General features: G+C 35.4%; 1 pseudogene; it reads right to left on the minus strand.

Annotated features, from left to right (window-relative positions):
• The window catches only part of LOC149576651 (DNA replication licensing factor MCM7-like), a 33,090-nt pseudogene extending 19,538 nt beyond the window's left edge, over positions 1-13,552 (minus strand).
• Between the last annotated feature and the right edge of the window lie 6,645 nt (positions 13,553-20,197).

A 20,197-nucleotide genomic window follows, 5' to 3' on the forward strand; every position in this document is an offset into this window, starting at 1 on the left:
TTGAGATGACAGACCTTGGACATCTACACTATTTTTTGGGCCTACAGGTTGTCTAGTCTTTGGATGGGATAACCATACTCCAACAAAAGTATGTTCTTGACAAGAAGTCTTCCCTGGTTTTGGTCCTATCACATGGTCTTGCCAGAAGTAGCATACTCATGCATTATCATCTACAGAAGTATAATACAGGGAAACTATGTTAGCTAGTCAAGAGGTTTTATGGTTTGAATAGTTGATGAAAAAGTTTGGATTTCCCCCTAATAGTCCCACCTTTCTTTGGTGTGAAAATCAGAGTGCTATACATATTTCCTACAGCCCAATTGAGCATCATTAGACCAAGCACATTGAGCTTCATGTGCATTTCATTAGGCATTTGATTCAAGATGGATCTCTTAGCTTGGAGTATATTCCCATTGTTGAGAAGGTTGTAAACATCTTCACTTAACCTTTTGCATCCTTGTGGTATCTTTAGCTACGTTCTATGCTTGAGGTGAAAGAAGTTTTCCTTGGGGGATCTTAGTGATGAGTCATTTCTTCTTATTTTTTAGCATTTTTCTATCTCTTTTTGGAGTAGGGTTTTTCCCACATGGTTTACCCTATTTCTCCATTTTTAAAAAGATTTAATTGTGCTAGGTACCTCATTAGGCCATGCTACTGGGACCCATTTTATGCTTTCAGCATTATAGTTTTCTTTCCTTCTCTGCACTGTTTGTAGCTGAATTGTTGCTCACCTTAAGCGGGGGTGTTAGAGTAAAGGATTAATTTTATTTTATTTTATTAAATTAATTTTACTTCCTTCTTAAGATTTTCCTTTATGCACATGCATTCCCATTTAATATTTAATTATTAAATGTCTTTTACCTCTTAGGGTTTCCTTTTTAGGTTTTACGATCTCCTTCTATAAGGATTGATCAATTGTAGATTTCAATTTATTCTTTTAGTCTAAGAATATATTTTTGCATATTTTCAAAGTCAAACCCTTGTCTTCTCTTGTCTTTTACTTCTTTGTGATAGGTTCTTGCATGTAGGCGTTCTACTGGATCTGTAGATTTGTTTTCATCAAATCCTTCAAAATACATACATACATACATACATACATACATACATACATACATACATACATATATATATATATATATATATATATATATATATATATATATATATATATATATATATATATATAATCTCTAATAGATCATTTATATATAGATGATTTTTTTAAAATCACATTTCTAATACTTTTATGGTTAAAATATAATAATTCGAAATAATTACTAAAAGTGATTTTTATTACTATAAGAGTTATTTGTCTTGATCTTTTCCTCTAAGAATTTTATTGAAGGTAGAGGGTGATTGAGATTAAGAGGGAGCCTGCTATTTTAGTAGAGGCAACCTTGAAAGAGAATGAACAAATAGACATGATTCAGTCAAGCTTCAGTAATCTCAATCATATTCAGTCTGAGGGATTAAACCATGTTGAGATGGGTTTTCCAGTGATCAATAAATTGTAGTAGTTAAGAGGATCGTGATTGATGAATATACCTCATGAATATGCAATTTTAATGGGCCTACTTCCTATGTACATCATGAGGAAGTGACGACTTCCAAATGATGTCACTTGTATTTGAAAGCATTATTGAATGGTGACGATCTTACAATACCTTAATTTTCGATTATGATGGATATCTTATGATGTTTATGAAGATCATGATAGATTATACTTTGCATGGTAAGCTTTATGAGAATGTGTGTGCACATACTTTATAAATAGTTTTTTAGTACATAGTGAATGTTATGCAAATTGATATTTTGAAGGGCTATTACATAATGTAATTGGTGAATATCATGTGACTTGATGTTGTAGGAGGCCATTACTCACAACACTTGGTGAATTTGTTCCATCTCGACATTCTAGAAGGTCATTACTCAAAGAGTATTTAATGAATATTATTGATATTCTAAAAGATCAATACTTGTGATATCAAACCCTATTGAGTAATTAGTGAATATCATGTATTGTGTGAGACCAATACTCATGATATCAAATGTGATATCAAACCTTTTGAGTACTTGGTGAATATTGAATGTCGATATTTTGTGAGACCAACACTCAATATCATGTGTGATATCAAAACCTTTTGAGTACTTGGTGAATATCGAATATCGATATTCTGGGAGACCAATACTCATGATATCAGATGTGATATAGAAAACTTTTGAGTACTTGGTGAATGTTGATTGTCGATATTTAGGGACATTGATACTCATGGATGTGATATCATCCCTTGTTTAGGTACTTTGTGAAAATCACGTGTTGACATTATGGGAGACCAATACTCATGATATCAAAATATTGCTTAGAGTATTTGGTGAATATCATGTCTTGATATTTTGGAAGAACAATACTCATGATATCAAATGTGAAATCAAAATGGTGGATATCTTCTGATCAAATATATCCCTAAAATTTTTCATTCCTAATATTATCAATAGTGTAATATTTGTCTTGTGTTTATCTTTCCCTAGCTAAGAAAGAGTGTTGGTATTTGTGTTAGAATTCTTTAGAATAACTGAGGGTGGGGGTGGTGAATCAGTTATCCAAGGTCCAAATGCCCTAATAATAATTTTTCACAACTTATAATGAGTCTATAAACTTTTCATCCATCCAAACTTAAATCAACCATCTTAGCAAGTTACAGCAAATCAACATGCAGGAATAAAACATGCAAGATCAACACATGACACAATGATTTACGTGGAAACCCAATTTGGGAAAAACCACCAGTAACATGCTACTTGGTTCTCACTCTTCTAAAGTGATGCCCTGTTAAAAGCCTGCCCTCTTAAAGGCTTACAACACATTGTTAAATGTGACCTTGTTAGAAGATTTCACCAAACTGTTAGGAATGGGCCTGATCAAAGGACTTTAGAACATTCACTTGGAATGTCACCCTATTAAAGGATTTACCTCATGGCTATTAAACCAACCTAACTCCATAGGATTTAAACTAACTATTACAATTATTAGAGAGTAACGATAATGGCTTTTTGATCTGATACAACTTACAACATACTTTGCAGATTTCAGATCTCACTTCAATTCTATCCTTTTGCCTGGCTTTAATCACTTCAGCTCTGACAGCTTGTCTTCCTCTCAAGCTTCATCTCCTTGAGTCTTCTTACTCATCATGCCAATGCAATCATCCTTGTGGTCGTCTTATCCAAACAGAGTTTCTGTGCTTTTTTCTCCTTAGCACCTTCTTCAGCACTTCATGCTTTTATGCTCGACCGCCTTCTCCTCTCTTTGCTTCATGACCTTATGATTCCTTAAATAGAAATCTGGTTTGCCTTTTTCACTCAATTCTCCCACTCCAATTTTAGGGTTTCAAATGGACTAGGTAGGATACAATGTATCTACCCCATATCTTGCTCTTATCTAAAAACTTCATCTAGAGTCCAGTTGTATCTTCATAAATGTTCTACATGGTGTTCAGTGCCACCAGCTCATCACTCTTAACTTCCATTTTATTCACAGACTTCTAGATAACAACCTTGTCGGCTTAGATTTGGCAAATCTTCGATTTTAGAAATAATGCAGCAACTTGGCACTATTGATTTACTAATGCTCGACATCTCTATGTTACTCGAAACTTGTATCTGCTCGGCACTTGATTCTGCATGACACTTGATTTTGCTCGGCACTTGATTCTGTTTGGCACTCGGTTCTGTTCGGCACTTGATTCTGCTCGGCACTTGATTCTGTTCGACACTCGGCACTTGATTTTGCTTAGCATCTAAAGTTCACTCGGCACTTGCTCGGCTTCAACAAGGAATCTGTTCGGCTCCTTAATGATCTTAGTTAGCCTTTACAAATGACTTAGCTAAAACCTTACATCTTTGATATGTTTCAATGTGCCTATTCTCTGTGTCTTAGAGTATGTCATCAATACACTTTTTCATCAATGACTTAGCTGATCCTTGGACTTCATTACAACATCATAACTTCAACCTTTCTCTAGGTGTTCTAGTTACATCTTATTGATTGCCTCCTCCTTGTCAATCAACCAATTGATAGTATTTGGATCACTAAAGCAATTGTCATTCCTGCAAGTAGCAAGTTTGACATCAATGACAAAACAATGATTGAAAACATTCTTTACCAGTTCCATATGATCATTCCAACAATTTTCCTCATGATCTTTTCAATCATTTCAAACAATCTCCCTCTTTGGCATTGATGGCAAAACCAAACTGATCAATTGATCAACTTAGTTACCATCAAGATTGTATACATTGTCTGCTACTTTTTCTGGCTGCTTGCATCCTTACTACTGATCTCATATATCTCCCTCTTTCATATATATCTCCCTCTTGCTTTGTATTGATCAGGTTTCTGCATATTTCTCCCTCTTTGACATAAATGCCAAAGATGAAACATCTTTAACATGCGAAGTATGAGTTTTGGCTTCTTGATGTCTTCTCCCTCTGTCACCATGCTTGTGACTGATTTGGAGTTTCTGCTTCTGTCGTCATCCTCTGCATCATTCTTCTGATATTTCAATGATTTGTTCCTGTTGATGCAGGGCAGCATCCTTGTTGCTTTAAACTGTTTGAGTTAGGGGTATTACCCCCAACTTGCCTCTAAGATATTCATAAGCATCCTTGGGCAATGGTTTGGTGAAGATATCCGCAGTTTGGTCCTTTGTGTGAATGTATTCCAACTTCACTTGTTTGTCTTCTACCAATTCTCTGACATAATGATACTTGATTGCAATATGCTTAGTTTTTGCATGCATTACTGGATTTTTGGATATGTTTATAGCACTTGTATTATCACAATACAATATCACAGGTTTTATTACCTCTTCTTTCATTCCTTTCAATAGATGTGTGAGCCACACAATGTTTGTGCAATTGACTGTAGCTGCCACATACTCTGATTCTACAGTGGACTGGGATGTGCATGTTTGTTTCTTGCTAGTCCAAGTAACTAGCCTTTTACCTAAAAATAATGCACCTCCACTTGTGCTTTTTCTGTCATTAATGTTGCCTCCCCAATTTGTATCTGTATATGCATTGAGTTCAAACTTTCCATTCTTTTTGTAGTATAGACCAAAGTTATCAGTTCCTTTAAGATACCTCATTATTCTTTTTACTGCTATGAGATGATTTTCTTTGGGATTAGCAGAGAATCTAGCCACTATTCCAATTGCCAATGCTATGTCTAGTCTGCTATGTACAACATATTGTAGTTTTCCAATCATGGATTTGTACATTGTTTGATTGACTTCAGGCTATTCATCATTTTTGGATAGCTTATTTCCTGTCGCCATTGGTGTGCTGACTGGTTTGGACTCCTCCAATCTAAACATTTTGAGTATTTCTTTGATATACTTTGATTGTGTCACAAATATACCATGTTTTAGTTGATGTACTTGCAATCCAACAAAAAATTTGATCTCTCCAAACATAGAAATTTCAAACTCATGTTTCATTTTGTCAGCAAAGCCTTGGCAAAGCACTTCCTTTCCTCCAAACACTATGTCATCCACAAAGATTTTAGATACAATAATATCCTTACCTTCTTCTGATTTTGTGTACATGTTGTTATCATCAGTTCTTTCAAATCTTATTTGCACTAGATACTTGTGAAATCTCTCATACCATGCTCTGGGTGCTTGTTTCAGACCATAGAGTGCTTTATGTAATTTAAAAACCATATCCCTGTTGTTCTCATCAACAAATCCCTCTGGTTGTTCAATATAGACTTCTTCTTCTAGTATACCATTTTAAAAAGTAGACTTTACATCCATCTGATAAACTTTGAAATCTTTATATGCAGCATATGCAAGTAAAGTTCTTTCTCCTTACATTCTAGCAACAGGGGCGAATGTTTCCCCATAGTCTAGTCCTTCTTCTTGAGCATAACCCTTGCATACTAGTCTTGCTTTGTTTCTAGTAATCTCACCATTCTCATCTAGCTTATTTCTGAATACCCACTTGGTGCCAATCACATTCTTGTCAACTGGTCTGGGAACCAAACTCTAGGTTTTGTTCTTCTTTATTTGATCAATTTCTTCTTCCATAGCTTTATACTAGTCATCATCTTGTAATGCACCATATACTATCTTAGGTTCAGATTTGCTGATCAGACATGATTCATGTCTCAGTATGTTCCTTTTCATTGGTCTTGCATCTTTGTCACCAATTATCTGTTCAGCAGGGTGATGTCTTTTTACATATTTGGATAATCTTGGTTTTGTCCTTGTTTCCATGTTTGATCTTTCAGATTCAGGATCACTATGCACTTTATTGTCAGGTTGTTCTTCATCTCTTTCATGTGTACTGACTTCATGATCAGATTGTGCATTTTCTTCATTCTGTAACTCGGCTTCTGAATGCAACTCGGCATGCACTGGTTGTGACTCGACTGAAACTAAAATTTGTTGTTGAGTTTCAATTTGATTGACAACATCCTCATCAACAGGCATTCCTTCATAAGAATACACAAAGGTTCTGTATTCATCCATTCTCTTTGGTTCTTCAGCTTGGACTTTTGTATGCTCATCAAAGTTTACATTTGTACTTTCCACAATTTTGTTAGTGTTAGTATTCAAACACTTATATGCTTTACTTCTAGTGGAGTAACCAAGGAATATGCCTTCATCACACTTTGCATCAAATTTTCCATTTCTAGCATCTTTAAGGATAAAGCATTTGCAACCAAATACTTTGAAATTTTTTACATTGGGTGAATGACCATACCATAATTCAAAAGGTGTTGTATTTGTACCTTTCTTGACTTGTACTCGGTTCAGTGTATGAACAGGTACACTTATAGCTTCTCTCCAGTATTTTAGAGCAACAGTCTTTTCCATCCTTAATGTTCTGGCACAGTCAATCACAGATCTATTTCTTCTTTCAGCAATTCCATTCTGTGGGGGAGTTCTAGGAGCTGACGTTTTTCTTTTGATTCTTTTGTCATTACAAAATATCTCGAATTCTTTTGATGTGAATGCACCACCTCTGTCTCATCTCAAGCATTTCAGGCTTTTTCTTGTTTCCTTTTCAACTCTAGCCACATACCACTTAAACATTTGAAAGGCATCAAATTTTTGTCTTAAGAACATAACAGTCATCATCCTGGAATAGTCATCAACAAACAACATTATGTACTTATCTCCTCTATAGCTTTGTACTTCCATTGGACCACATAAGTCAGTATGAACTAACTCAAGTACTTCTTTAGATGTATAGTTTTTGCTTTTGAAACTTGACTTTGTCATCTTTCCTAGCTGACATTTTTTGCACATGATATTATCAGGCTTCTTCAATTTTGGTAAACCACTGACTTTCTTCATTTTACTAATATTGACCAGATTGTCAAAATTGACATGACATAACTTTGTATGCCATAACCATTCATCATCAAATTTTGTAACAAAACAAGAGACATCATCCATATCAAGGTAAAATAGATTACTCCTTGTTTGATCTCCTTTTCCTATCAGTTTACCATAAGTATCATAGATTTTTACAGTTTTGTTTCCAAATTATACTTTGCATCCTATATTGCCTAACTGTGAGACACTCAGAAAATTGTAGTTTAATCCTTCAACATAGTATGCATTATCACATGAAATTTTCTCTTTGAACTTAATGGAAACCTTTCCTTTGATTTGAACTAGAGCATCATTACCAAATGTAACACTATTTCCATCATACTGAGTAAAGTTAACAAACTTACTTTTGTCTCCTATCATGTGATGTGAGCATCCACTGTCTATGATCCATCTGTCATTCTTGTTCATACATGTTACCAGTGTTGTAGGCTCTTCTTCATCAGATTGGTCCTTCATGGCTACATAAACAACTTCATCATTATTATTATCAAAATTTTCTTCAACAATATAACACTTCTTGCCTTTGTCTTTGTAATCTCTCTTGTCATCATCTCTTCTGAATTTGTATTTGTTGCCTTCCTTGTAATCCTTTTTCTGTGTACACCTGGCAGCAATATGACCTACTTCATTGCAATTGAAACAAATGATAGGCATCTTACCTTTGAATTTTTCTTTACCTCTGTGAAATCTTCTAGCTAGTAGTGCTTCCAATTTTTCCACATCTTCCTCATCAGTGCTACTATCATTGGATACATATTTCATTTTTCTTCCTTTCTTTGATTTCACCTGTTCAGCATCTTTCAGTGATAGCTTGGCCTTGAAAGCAGATTCAACATTCTCAGGTCTGTAGTTGTCAAAGTTAGATAACTCAAATGCAGTGAGTCTACCCACTATACCTTCAAAACTTAGATTGTTTCCTGGTACACATCTTAGCTCATGTATTGTTGATACTCTAATAGCATAGATAGGGAGAAGGGTTCTTAAGAACTTACTATTAATAGTATCTTCATTCAATTGACCACTCAAACATCTTATTGCACTTACCACTTCCTTTATTCTTGCACCGTACTGAGCATCATTCTCATTTTCCTCCATTTTCATATCATCAAACTTTCCTCTGAGGCTTTCTCTTTTTTCTCTTTGGACATTCTAATCTCCTCCATAGATGTCTGATAGGGCTTTCCACATTTTGAATGCAGTGTCACATCCTTTGATATCATCAAATTCAACATAGTTGAGTGCAGAAGCAATTTTCAGCATTGTCTGATTATGTTCCTGTTTATTTTTCAAATCTTCTGCAGTAAGAGTACCAATTAGATCAACATGTTCAGTAACAATTGAATTTTGGGCATAATCTCCTATGGATCCAAGATGTAGCTTCATCAAACTTTTCCATGCAACAAAGTTGTCTTTGTTGAGCTTGAGGACTTCTCTCTTAGGCATTTTGATCTTTCCTGCTTATAGTCCCTTTAAACTGAATCAACAGTTTGGCTCTGATACCAATTGTTAGAATTCTTTAGAATAACTGAGGGGGGGGGGGGGTGAATCAGTTATCCAAGGTCCAAATGCCCTAATAATACTTTTTCACAACTTATAATGAGTCTATAAAATTTTCATCCGTCCAAACTTAAATCAACCATCTTAGTAAGTTACAACAAATCAACATGCAGGAATAAAACATGCAAGATCAACACATGACACAATGATTTACGTAAAAACCCAATTTGGAAAAAACCACCAGTAACATGCTACTTGATTCTCACTCTTCTAAAGTGATGCCCTGTTAAAAGCCTGCCCTGTTAAAGGCTTACAACACACTGTTAAATGTGACCTTGTTAGAGGATTTCACCAAACTATTAGGAATGGGCCTGATCAAAGGACTTTAGAACATTCACTTGGAATGTCACCCTATTAAAGGATTTACCTCATGGCTATTAAACCAACCTAACTCCATAGGATTTAAACTAACTGTTACAATTGCTAGAGAGTAACGATAATGGCTTTTTGATCTGATACAACTTACAACATACTTTGCAGATTTCAGATCTCACTTCAGTTCTATCCTTTTGCTTGGCTTTAATCACTTCAGCTCTGACAGCTTGTCTTCCTCTCAAGCTTCATCTCCTTGAGTCTTCTTACTCATCATGCCAATGCAATCATCCTTGTGGTCATCTTATCCAAATAGAGTTTATGTGCTTTCTTCTCCTTAGCACCTTCTTCAGCACTTCATGCTTTTATGCTCGACCACCTTCTCCTCTCTTTGCTTAATGACCTTATGACTCCTTAAATAGAAATCTGGTTTGCCTTTTTCGCTCAATTCTCCCTCTCCAATTTTAGGGTTTCAAATGGATTAGGTAGGATACAATGTATCTACCCCATATCTTGCTCTTATCTAAAAACTTCGTCTAGAGTCCAGTTGTATCTTCATAAACGTTCTACATGGTGTTCTGTGCCACTAGCTCATCACTCTTATCTTCCATTCAATTCACAGACTTCTAGATAAAAACCTTGTCGGTTTAGATCTGGCAAATCTTCGATTTTAGAAATAATGCAGCAACTCGGCACTATTGATTTACTGATGCTCGGCATCTCTGTGTTACTCAACACTTGTATCTGCTCGGCACTTGATTTTGCTCAGCACTTGATTCTAATCGGCACTTGATTCTGCTTGGCACTTGATTTTGTTCGGCACTCGGTTCTGTTCGGCACTTGATTCTGCTCGGCACTTGATTCTGTTCGACATTCGGCACTTGATTTTGCTCGGCATCTAAAGTTCACTTGGCACTTGCTCGACTTCAACTAAGAATTTGTTCTGCTCCTTAATGATCTTAGTTAGTCTTTACAAATGACTTAGCTAAAACCTTACATCTTTGATATGTTTCAATGTGCCTATTCTCTGTGTCTTAGAGTATGTCATCAATACACTTTTTCATCAATGACTTAGCTAATCCTTGGACTTCATTACAACATTATAACTTCAACCTTTCTCTAGGTGTTCTAGTTACATCTTATTGATTGCCTCCTCCTTGTCAATCAACCAATTGATAGTATTTGGATCACTAAAGCAATTGTCATTCCTGCAAGTAGCAAGTTTGACATCAATGACAAAACAATGATTGAGAACATTCTTTACCAGTTCCATATGATCATTCCAACAATTTTTCTCATGATCTTTTCAATCATTTCCAACAATTTGGTAGCTTATGTTAGATAAATATATGAATCTAAAGAGTATATATATGTGTGTGATATATATATATATAATTATAATGTTATTCTTTTAATGAATAGACGTGTCCCATGAAGGGAACTAGGGTTTCCCATGTTTTCCCATGACAGTTCTATTAAAATTTATCTATTATATTGATTTAATATAACTTATAAAAAGGTGTCTTGTGGACTCGATTCATCGAGCACAAATATGATTGTAATAATCAATTTGAGCACAATGTGCATGATAAAATTCTAAACAACACGTTGGTTCCTTGCTAAGCGGTTTCCACCAAGCTACTCTTGTTCTTGTACTAAAGTCCAACAAGTGGGAATTGGTTCTTGTCATATGGAAGAAGAATACTTGGATAATAATATCATTACTATTATTGGCGGACTTATCTCTACAAGAAAAATTAAGGAAACATGAGAAAATGGAGAGTGAAAAGGCCTAGTGTAACTCTTTCTCTTTCTTAGTAGTCGCATTCATATTGTTTATACTCATTTTGTCAATGTTTGATTTGGTTAACCTTTTGAGAATACTTTAGTGAATATAATCTACTAGATATTGAGTATCTTGAGCCATTAAATGTAGATCTAGCGAGCTTACTAAAGATTGAATGATTGGATGTGAGGATTTTAAATTCTTTCATTATCTCATTTATGACTTAATTAATTTGTCATGACTACCATGAAAAAGGATGTCATTCACCTAGTAAATTTAAGTCATATAAATTGTACATTTAAGTATGTTGATGATAAATGTATGTTCTCCAAAAATATATGGAGACGTGTGAAAGTTGTTGATTGTGAAGGTTACATTTGAAAGGTAAAATCTGGGAAGTGTAGAGCATACCATCTTTCCGAGTCAATGGTTATGATACAAATATTCAATACCCTTATGAACCACCCAGATTTGGAAAGGTGGTCAATATAAGTGTAATGATAGAATCTATGCCATCTAAGAAGGTATAAGAGGATTTACTTGTGTATATATATAGTACTTGATGGTTTCTTATTTTTAATTTACCATATCTTAGAAGAATATAATGAAGGCTTGCAAGAGTATTTTCTAGCTACTCTTGTTACACTAGTTTAGTTTAAGAGAGTTTAGTTTACGTCATATTCTTTATATGTATTTTTAAAAAATAAAGAGTTTAGTTTACGTCAAATTCTTTATATGTAATTAAAAGTAAAGAGAACTAAAAACACTTTGAAATAGTACAAATGACATTTATACTTTATCTTTTTTTTTAGTGTTTTAGGTAAATGATTTTCTTGTTTAAAGGAGAATAGTACACATTTGAATAAATTTAAATTAATATAATTACATTTTTGGTATTGTTACATGATGCCACCAACATCACTTATTTGTAACTATAAATGCATTACACTATTATAGTACAAGTAGGAACTATGACACTTTGGTCTCTTGTTATATATATATATGCTCTACTGTTTATTCATTGTGCCATGTAACCCATCTTGTCCCCTTCTCCAAAAGGCAGGGACTCGCTCACCAAGAGCCCTTGTTGATTCAATGCCCCTAACATCTTTAAAGTGCAAATTTGGAATAGATGTTGGGTTTACACTCCCACTGAAAAGTTGCATCCATTTAAACCACGTTTCACAAGCCAAAAGGGCCGGTTTTACTGCCCGCTGAAAGACATACTTTTACAAACTGAAAGAAAACCCCTTTTAAGGAGTTTGGATCCTTTCTCTCTCACAAATAATTAACGATTCACGTTTGAAATTTAAAACAACGCTAAATTTTTATTTTTGATAATAACAAGTAACAGCATGGTTTTCCTTCATTTTCTATCAATGTGGCTATACTCTTTTGAAATTTTGAAATTTTCAGCACTACAAATTATTGAAATTTTGATAATTTTTGATTTTGTGGTCTGTATATTTTGTAATTGAAAACAACAAAATAAAAATTTTGAAAATATTTCACAGTGTTTTGGGGAATCTGAATAAGATTCAACTGTGACTTCTTTTAATCTTTGATACATTTTATTTGAAGATTGCCCAACACCAATTTCTGCTGCACTATTAACTACTTCCATTTTAATTGATTGCAAATGAGCATTAAGAAAAACAGAGCACGATTACTCTTCTATTTCTCATTAAATTTAAGGTCTGCTACACCTATTAAATATGGCAACGAAAGTAACAGTGGATTTGCAAATTCTGAAACCTATAACAAATATTTTCAATTACCACTGCCAAATCAAAGATCATCCGAAAGAATTTTATTATAGAAAATAAATAAGTAAACAGGATTATGAACTTTTTAAAATAGGATTATGAACTTTTTCTGGTCTTCATTTTAGCAGATTGTAAATTCGGCATTAAGAGCAATCGTGTTCTTCTATTTCTGCGGAACCATGCCTTCGTAATTAAATTTTAAAGATCTGTTACACTTATAAAATACAGATTCAAAAGTAACAGTAGATCTGCTAAATCCGAAACCTATAACACGTATTTTAAATTACCACAGCCAAATGAAAGATCATCTGAGAGAATTTTAGTATATAAAATAAATAAGTAGAACAATAAACCCCAAATTGATTACGGATCTAATAAGGGAGATCCATTTATTTTCTACAGACCTAATCAAATAATCTCCCTATAAAAATCTGTACCCCAAAGCTCTTCGACAAGAGCGTTCTCCGCGGTCATGAAACAAGATGACCACGAACAAAATCCGCCATTCAAAACATAACTGTGAAGCTCTGTACTCAATGTAAAAGGCAGGCCATGAAAGCGATGAGAGCAGCGACTAAGGATGGAGTCTTTGCAATGGAATTAGCTGCGCCTGTGATCGCTGATGGAGTAGGCGCCTCTGCTTCTTGTGCATTAACTGCACTCACAATCATCAACACAGTAAATAGTGCTGCTATGAATTCCAATTTGAATATTGCTCCGGCCATTTTATGAGATCGTATTTCACTGATGCACAGATTACCCTAGATAATTATTTATCTCTTCGCCTCTCTTGAAATGCAGATGTTCTGGTGTTTGCGTTGAGAAGAAAAAGAACGAAGAGGCGGGGGTATTTATATTGTCCAACAAACGCGCTTCCCCAAAAGAGTTTGGGAGGCAGCGAAACACGAGTCAAATGTGGGTTGGAATGAAGTTGGGACAACACATAACGTGTGTTAAGCGCCAACCGCGTCCATTGATAATGTCTTATGACAAGTGTCTCATACATTTTAGGAAAGGAAAGGTTGTGATATTGCTATCATGATTTAACTTAGTGATTTTGAGTCAAACTCATTGATCCATAATTCATGAGTAGTGATTCAACGTGAATCTATCTGTCATGAGAATAAATGAAACACTTAGCACTCATTGGATTTAGGTGATGGTCACAGGGGTGAAGCACCGGGACTTCCCAAGAGGTCACCCATTCCAGTACTACTCCAGCCTGAGTGCGCTTAACTATGGAGTTTCCTCCAGGGTTAAACCCAAAGCTTGCAACCCCATTTGCAAAATCTTCTCGAAGTGTTGTGCCTTAAGAACCATTCATTAGAAAGCCCCTTAAGCTCATCAATTAGAAAGCTATGGAAATTGTCTCTTACTTATCAAAGGAAAGGTTGTTAAGATTGCTTTATAGTCTAATATTATTATTATTAAATTTACATAGTTTTTTTTGGGATAAGATATGGTGATATTTATATGGGGTTATCTTGTATACTTCTTGTTGGAGGTATCTAATTGCACTTTAAATAAGACTTATATATTCTATTTCTTTGTGAGATTTGAACTTGTGACTTCTCTCATTGCTTACGTTCTAATACTTCTTGTTGGAGGTATCTAACCGCACTTTAAATAAGCTTATATATTCTATTTCTTTGTGACATTTAAACTTGTGACTTATCTTATCGTTTATGTTGTAATGATTGTTTAGAGAAAATCTTTTGATTAATCATGCTTGAGCTCGAATAATACTAAGAGGTGTGACCTCCCAAGAGTCTCAACGCTCGACCTATATGAAGTCGGATGGTTTAAACATCACACATAGAGCTTTATTCCTAGACTAAAAGTGTTAAATAGTCAAAGTTGACTTACTTTTTTCAAGCTTAATTTTTCCTTAGTGCGTGATGTTTAAGGGTTGCCATATGAAATAAGTTCAGTGTTTCATTCATTCTCATAAGAGATCTCAATGATCTTATGAACTATTAGTTATGAAACATAAGCCAATGAGTTTGATTCAAAAACTACACATTTGCCATGGAAAACATCTCCTATTTATCTAACTATAAGCCCGCTAAAAATTATCTATGATCTAATACTCACGCATTTTTTCCAAAAATAGTGTTAGTAATTAGATGTTGGGGAAGTACTATGTACCCATAGTGCATAGCCATTAGAACGTTTTTGCAATGTTTTTTGGCTGTGAAAACAAGCAACTAATGGGGCAATAAGGAACATATTTGTGATGATACTTTAAATTTGTCACTTTTCTACATACATAATAAATCTCGTAATAATTGTATTTTTAAGTAACTAAGTCATAGACGAAAATAACCAAATGAAATCGTTGACTAAGTCTAAGATATTGGAGTGCACAAAGTTAACTATAACAACTAATAGTACACTTTCTATAGTTTACCATCTCCATTTTCTTATTTGGTTTCTCATCTCAAATTTCCCTTCCCATAAAACTAATTAGCTTATGTTAGCTATTTTAATTTTCAACATTTTAAGGAGTAGTTTATGAAGCTAGTAACCACAATAATATTTAATTCGATTACTTATTTTTAAGGGGCCTTTTTTTATTAGAAATTTTATAAAAATATTATTAATATTAATTGTTGCATATAAAATTTGGAGAAAAAAATTATAGTTAATTTTTTTTAAAAGAAAATTTTTAGAACCACCAATTATTTTCTAATAAGGAGTTGATATGTAATTCCATCCCTCCATTTTTTCAAAACTTATTTCCTTCTTTACTTTTTATAGACTTTGAGTATGAAATTTTTAACATTTAAGATTTTGTAATATACTTATCTAAAATAGTTGTTGAAAACTAGGAGAGCTCATTATCAGCATGCATTAAAAAAGATCAAATTTACTTTATATTAAGATCGGTACATTAACTGTATCATAAATTATTCAACCTCGTAAATAATAAGAGTTAGTTAATCCATATTTCAAAATTCAAAAATTATATCATTCACACTTATGCTAAATGTACATCAAATATTCTCAGAAATTCTGAAAATTGTAAGGAAAACTACATGCAAAAACGTCTTCTAATGTTAATTCAAAGGGAAAGAAGCAAGAGTAAGTGTCAGATACAGAGATGTGCAAGAAAATAAGAATATGAAAACCCAAGCACACAAGATACATAATTAACTAATTTTACATGGAAAACCATTTCCGAAAAAAAACCACCACTGAAAAACCTAAGGGCCTCGTTGTGTTACAATAAATAAAGTTACATACAATCACAACGATTTTTTCACAAGCTCACAGGTAGATTGTGTTACAATCAACCCCACTTTCATCATTTCTATGTTGATGAAACATGCAACAATTTATACACATTGGAATTCATTATGCATTCTAGTGCATTAGTTGTCACAAAACAAAAGTCACTGGTAGCTTTGGCACTTCTAGATCTCCATTTGACAATCCCAATGACCACTCATCGAGTCAACAGTCCTCCATCTAGAGGTCTCAAACTATGTGTGCGCATCATTGTATAATGGATACTATTCGGTTGGCATCATTGTACGCAATGAAGGTGATTGAACACCATTCATACGATTTTCAACCAGACACCACCTATATAGTGACTCCATAAGTCGTATTGTATATCACTATACGGTTCCTTTGACCATATGGAACCTTATTTCCCTTGGGCAACTTGACTTAACTCCCTCATATGGGACTTCCTTCAGGATTAGACACTCCTTTTGGCTTTGAACATTCCCTTCGACCTTGAACACTCCCTTTGAATGACCTTATGTATATAGTAAGCAACCACCATATAAAAAGAATCGCCTATAAAGTAACCACCATACGTTCAAATCATTTCCAACAAAAACAAGAGCTGCAAAGATGCAACTTGATGTAGGGCCCATTTGTTGTTGCACCAAAAGCCATGACTTTTAGTGAACATGGAACACCACATAATTAACCACCTGTGGGCAGGGGAGCGCGTCGCATCACCCAACAATCTCCCCCTCGACGCGCATACCAGGTGCTTACGCGGGTTGGGAAGGCACCGAGGAGATTTGAACCCATGACCAGGCCAAAACCAGGCACTGATACCAATGCTTGGGCCCATTTGTTGTTGCACCAAAAGCCATGACTTTTAGTGAACATGGAACACCACATAATTAACCACCTGTGGGCAGGGGAGCGCGTCGCATCACCCAACAATCTCCTCCTCGATGCGCATACCAGGTGCTTACGCGGGTTAGGAAGGCACCGAGGAGATTTGAACCCATGACCAGGCCAAAACCAGGCACTGATACCAATTCTTGGGCCCATTTGCCGTTGCACCAAAAGCCATGACTGTTAGTGAACATGGAACACCACATAATTAACCACCTGTGGGCAGGGGAGCGCGTCGCATCACCCAACAATCTCCCCCTCGACGCGCATACCAGGTGCTTATGCGGGTCGAGAAGATACCCACAAATGTGACACAAGATATACCCTGGGAAACCCTCATTGAGGGAAAAACCCAGCCTCCAAAAGCATCCATCATCATGTATTATTCAGCAAAAATACCATTACCATACAACCATGGAAGCCTTCATGGCCATAGCCACAACCGAGCAAACTATGTGAACAAGCATGAATCCACACATCCCATGCCATGCTTCCAACCTTCACAAATGCTCCCTTGGCTAACCTGTCAAGCTTTGTCCCGTTCGACTCTTGCCTTTTGTCTTCTCCTTGTCACTCTCACTCTCTCTACAACAACTACCCTTGTGGCTGCTTATATAGTAGCAAGTCCCACACAACCACTAAGTGGTATTACATAAACCATGTGCTAAAACCATGTGCTACCTAATCCACTAACCCCACATTTAATATTGGGCATTTAATTCTTTTTTCCAATATTAAATAATTACATAAAATATTATCACAATGTTACAATACAACTCATCAAGAATATTCCATGAGAATCTTTACATGTTGCACATCCATCTAGGTACAACATTACATAATAAAAATAAAATAACAATATTATGCAATGTGTGCAACACCCATTATCTCAACAATCTCCCACTTGTTGTATACATTGCATAGGGTCAATCCGTAGCCACATAAATGAACAAGGGAACAATCCCTCCCAGCACATCCACCATCATGGATCAAAATACACCAAGTGCTCCATCCTGGTACCCGCAAAAAAATCAAAGTATCCAGCATCTCAAACATGAATTATCTCACCTCCTATTATGCCACTACCACTGGACATACATAGAAGCCATCCAAAGAGAAAACCACCCAACCTGTTGCATTAGAAGATCATAAAATCCTGTACCAACTGAAATTCCAAGCACAAATAACCTAATCCAAAGATAATCACATGTATCCGTAGTTGTCAAAATATCCATAGATGAAATAGCACCCACAGCAAGTGCCAAACCCATCCAACTATTCATACCTCAAAGGTATAACAAGTGAATCTCATATCACCGACATATCCAATCTATAGCCTGCAATCACAAGCCTCAAGAGTAATACTTGCCACATATATACCAAGAAGCTCCCACTGCAAAAGATAATGTCAAATCTATAACCAATCCACTCAACACATCTCAAAGAAGTGAATCCATGTAGTATCAAGGACATCCACAATACATAAACTACCATCCTACAAGAACAACTCTCATAACAAGTCTCCAATGCTCTCCCAAATTCACCACAACCAACAGAGGAAAGAGAAAAAAATAACTATGTCATCTCTCACATGAGATACATGAGCACAAACCAGTGATCACAATCTCTAACCAATCTCAAATCCAATGTAAGCAAAACTGAATATCTAGAAAGATAACCAAGACCAGAGAAACCATACAAATCATAACCTGTATCATGTCCTTCTACACACACCTCTAGATGTAAACTGTGTAAGTATGATCTCCTCCATAAAACCCCAACAAGAAGCCTCAACAACACCCAAACCATATCATATAGCTCATCATGGATGTAAGCCTCTCACAAGAAGACCAAACTCAATAAAAAACCATTTCTAAACCAAGGAATAACCATTCCTAATCCAAGGAAAATGCCCAATATAAAACCATCTCCCAAACTCAACCAGCATAACAACATATGCACATGGAGATAACCAATGCTAAAACCATCTCTCAAATGAACTCTCCAGAACTAACTCATGTACCATAGCTCAAGATCCGTTTCCATGAAAGACAAGCATAAATATAATGCAACTGAAAGAAACAATGGGCTATACCTCTCAAGTAGCAAACTGCCGAGTAGACCAAGAGTGGGGAATGAGAATGCTCATCAAGATACCCAAGTCTCCAACCAAGACTCATCTAAGAACAATCTCCTCTCAAGTCCATATCAAGTGACTGCCCCTCGGACGTCCTGCTGAAACCATCAACTGTCCCAACAAATACTTCTCTAATCTAAGAGAAATCAGCGTCACCACCATCTCTAAGTATCCATGAGCACCTGTAACCAATCAATCCATGCCAACTCCAAATGCAACATAGCAATATCATGAAGTATCCAGCTTATGATTAGTGTACTCAATACCAAGAAACTAAACCAAGATCAATGTCAAAGTTCCAACCATGGCCTCAAGAACATAAACATGACAACATGATCTTACCATCTCAACTAAAGAGATAACATGCTCCACATGAACACATCATAACATGTCACAACTCTAAACACGTATCAAGAGTATACCATGACATAATAATGAAACCATCATCATACCAAGGATAACATGCCAAATATAAAATATAAACCACACCTTTGCCAAGAACCCTGTGAGTCCTCAAGATGCAACCATCTCCACACACCATGAAGAAAACCATCTCCACATACCAGGAAGAACCATCTCCATACAGCATGAAGATAACCAAGAACTCCATGAGTCCTCAAGATCTAACCATCTTCAAACACCATGAAGATAACAAGTGCACCATGCAAATGTCAAAGACGCTTCTGCAACAACAGGATCTAAGACAAACTTCCAACATCTGCAAACACTCAATAAATATATCAATGCCAACAACTCCTACTCAACTGTGGTACCAAGTCACCTATGGCATCATAAAATCCATCCTCTCCAAACCAAGAAGATATAAATCAAACCAAGAACTAATCATGCACTGTCACCCCATCACTATCACAAGCTCCCACTAAACCGTGTATCCAAGCTATCCATGACATAATGATGAAAAACCATCCTCTAACCATGAGAATCAACCAAGGCATCAAACCATCAAAGAACTCAAAGTGCACATCATGAGCTCCTTAAAAGAAACCAAATAACCATGATCCTCAACCAAGAAGATATACCACCATAACTATATCAAAAATCCAAGCTAATGAACATCAAGGATGTACCT

The sequence above is a fragment of the Cupressus sempervirens genome, chromosome 1, assembly GCF_028749045.1.
Source record: "Cupressus sempervirens isolate cs-2001-9-10 chromosome 1, ASM2874904v1, whole genome shotgun sequence".
Lineage (NCBI taxonomy): Eukaryota > Viridiplantae > Streptophyta > Pinopsida > Cupressales > Cupressaceae > Cupressus > Cupressus sempervirens.